This window comes from Poecilia mexicana, unplaced genomic scaffold (genome assembly GCF_051168715.1).
Source record: "Poecilia mexicana isolate PSO_F unplaced genomic scaffold, ASM5116871v1 scaffold_3, whole genome shotgun sequence".
NCBI lineage: Eukaryota > Metazoa > Chordata > Actinopteri > Cyprinodontiformes > Poeciliidae > Poecilia > Poecilia mexicana.
In genome coordinates, this window is record NW_028263372.1 from 34,872,604 (window position 1) to 34,876,875 (window position 4,272).

Genomic DNA, 4,272 nt, shown 5'->3' on the forward strand with positions numbered 1-4,272 from the left:
TATTTTTGACTTAAAACTATTCAATCTTGATGAAAAGTTGTAAGTTAGTTTTGTATGGCGGCGTATTAGTGTCTTTTTAGATAGAACAGAGATTAATTTAATAAAGTTTCTTGAAAAACATGAAAATTTCTGAGCTTCAAAATTCAAAGATTTGCGACCAAAAAACTCAGAAATTTTGAGATTAATCTCTAAAATTTTCTAGAAAAAAACTAGGAAATTTTCTGAGCTTGTAAGATTGGACATTTTTGACTTTTGGAAGTAGAACATTTTCTACTTTTGAATCTCAGAAATTCCAAGTTTTTTCTAGAAACGTTCTGAAATGTCTTGTTATACATATGAAACAATCTGCCATTGGCACCAGAACTTTTTCATCAGGTTTAATGAATTATTTACTTGAAACAATCTCATATTTCTTGTTGAAAAGTGATTTATAAGTCAGTATTGTCTTAGTTCAATGTACTAAGATATTTACACTACTTTCAAAATTACTTGGTAAGATTTTGTGTTTCTGCAGTACAACTACATAATAAAAAATAAAAGAGGAATCACTTCCTAATTGCCAGATGCTTCATCTTTTCTCTGCATGTTGCTTCACATGTTGCTTCATTCACAGATTTAACTTATCTAAACTCAGGCTTTATTTGAATCCCTGAACCGAATCGCTCTGACATCTCAGCAACATTTACTTGTTTTTATTTATGTACTTAAAACTTCCTTTTTGCCAAACTGAGTTTAACGTTTCCTCTCTGCTGTTGCTTGAGGCCACTGTTGTGAGCCTTGTTGGTTTTTAGATCTCTGTTGGTGTCAGAGGAGGTAATCTGAACCTCCTGCTGGTGGAAACTTCTTAGGGAAATAGAAACATGTTGGTCGTTTTTCTCGCTGGTGAATTGGGTCTCTGTGGTTCCTTGGATTCTCATGCTGGTGTGACTTTGTTCTGAATCTCTGAATTTAATTTTGCATTTCTTTGCGGCTCTTTTAAGGTATTTTTGCAGTTCTTTCCAATAATTTAAATTTGTCATTCTTATATATGTTACACTTGTTTTGCGGTCTGGATTTATAGTTTGGTCATTCTGCACCTCAGCATTTTTTGGGACTCATTTTAGATTAACTCACAGCTTATTAGGACCACTGTAGATCCAAAAACAAAGAATAAATTTATGCCAAAAAAATCTGAAATTTTGAGATTATTATCAGATGGACTGAAAATGTCAGTTTCAAAAGTAAAAACGTTTTGATTTTTTTCGAGCAAATTTTTGAGATTGTCAAAATGTAGAAATCTCAAAATCTCATAAAATAAGTTCCTGTTTTACTGAGAGGTTTTGTGTAAGTTAGTTCTGTGTGATGGAGTATTTATGCCAAGAAAGGAGTAAATTTAAAAATACATTTCTGAGCTTGAAAAGTCAAACCTTTGAGACAAAAATCTGAGATTCATTTCACATATTTTCTAGAAAAAACATGGAAATTTTCTGAGGTTGTAGATTCGAAAATTTTCTTCTTTTGAAACTCAAAAATTTTAAAGATTTTTCTAGAAAATTTCCGAGTTTTTTGGTGGAAACTTACTCCTCTTTTTTCCTCGATCTACAATGGCCCTATTACACCATCATACAAATTTCTATCAGGTTTGTCCTTTGCTGTTTTTTTTCCTTTTTTTTATTTCCACACCTCAGTTTGGTCAGTTTCTGTCTTCAGTACCTGGTTGACTTTTCTTCACTCCATTAGAGAATTTTTGGCAATAAAGTCTGATGAGCAAGAAAATTGGTAAAAATGCCAGTTCTAAGAAATGCTAAATTGTGACCCGTCGGGTTTTCTCCTCGCTCTCTTCCCGTCCGTCCGGGTCAGGCCTGTAATCCTGCGGCTGCAGATTTACTAGAAGGTTCTGGGAGAGTCTCGGTTCACTGGGTCTGTAAGTCCAAGCCTCTTAGCTGAGTGTGAAGCTCTGACGCTTCCTTCTTATTTAACCTCCTATTTGTCTGGCACTTCCACGAAAGTGAATCTGGACAGACTGAGACTCTTACGGCACAGACAAAACAACAACAACAACAACAACAACAACAGCAACAACAACAGCAACAACAACAGCAACAACAAAACAACAGCAACAACAACAGCAGCAACAACAAAACAACAACAGCAACAACAACAACAGCAACAACAACAACAACAGCAACAACAACAGCAACAACAAAACAACAGCAACAACAACAGCAGCAACAACAAAACAACAACAGCAACAACAACAACAACAACAACAACAACAGCAACAACAACAGCAACAACAACAGCAACAACAACAACAACAACAGCAACAACAACAACAACAACAAAACAACAGCAACAACAACAGCAGCAACAACAAAACAACAACAGCAACAACAACAGCAACAACAAAACAACAACAGCAACAACAACAACAACAACAACAACAGCAACAACAACAGCAACAACAACAGCAACAACAACAGCAACAACAAAACAACAACAGCAACAACAACAACAACAGCAACAACAAAACAACAACAGCAACAACAACAACAACAACAACAACAACAACAACAACAACAGCAACAACAACAACAACAACAACAACAACAACAGCAACAACAACAACAACAACAACAACAGCAACAACAACAGCAACAACAACAGCAACAACAACAACAACAACAACAACAACAACAGCAACAACAACAGCAACAACAACAGCAACAACAACAACAACAACAACAACAACAACAGCAACAACAACAGCAACAACAACAGCAACAACAACAGCAACAACAACAGCAACAACAAAACAACAGCAACAACAACAACAACAACAACAACAACAACAACAACAACAACAACAGCAACAACAACAGCAACAACAACAGCAACAACAACAGCAACAACAAAACAACAACAGCAACAACAACAACAACAACAACAACAACAACAGCAACAACAACAAAACAACAGCAACAACAACAGCAGCAACAACAAAACAACAACAGCAACAACAACAACAACAACAACAACAACAGCAACAACAACAGCAACAACAACAGCAACAACAAAACAACAGCAACAACAACAGCAGCAACAACAAAACAACAACAGCAACAACAACAACAACAGCAACAACAACAGCAACAACAAAACAACAGCAACAACAACAGCAGCAACAACAAAACAACAACAGCAACAACAACAACAACAACAACAACAGCAACAACAACAGCAACAACAACAGCAACAACAAAACAACAACAGCAACAACAACAACAACAACAACAACAACAGCAACAACAACAGCAACAACAACAACAACAACAACAACAGCAACAACAACAGCAACAACAAAACAACAACAGCAACAACAACAACAACAACAGCAACAACAACAACAACAACAGCAACAACAACAGCAACAACAAAACAACAACAGCAACAACAACAACAACAGCAACAACAACAGCAACAACAAAACAACAACAGCAACAACAACAACAACAACAACAACAGCAACAACAAAACAACAACAGCAACAACAACAACAGCAACAACAACAACAACAACAGCAACAACAACAACAACAACAGCAACAACAAAACAACAACAGCAACAACAACAACAACAACAACAGCAACAACAACAACAACAACAACAACAACAACAACAACAACAACAGCAACAACAACAACAGCAACAACAACAACAACAACAACAGCAACAACAACAACAACAACAGCAACAACAACAACAACAACAGCAACAACAAAACAACAACAGCAACAACAACAACAACAGCAACAACAACAACAACAACAACAACAACAACAACAGCAACAACAGCAACAACAACAGCAACAACAACAGCAACAACAAAACAACAACAGCAACAACAACAACAACAACAACAACAACAGCAACAACAGCAACAACAAAACAACATCAACAGTTTAAAGCAACTGCAGGGGGAGAAAATACGCTAAAAAATCAAAAATCAGCTTCATTCTGCAGCTAATCAGCTGTTTCTCTTCTAAAATACTGTAGTTGGATGAAAAGGACTGTTTAGTGCTTTCAGAAGATTTAAAACGAGTTCTTCTGTTTTTGCATTTTTTTACACTTAAATGTTTCAAATCATGAAAATATCTTAATATTGGACAAAGGTAACTGGAGTCCAAAAATCTAAATAATAAAAGTAAATAATAGTTTAATTCACTAAGGAGAAAAAGATCAGTCCAAATCATCATGTTCCTAATTTAAAAAACGAATCTGCTGAATCCTGAA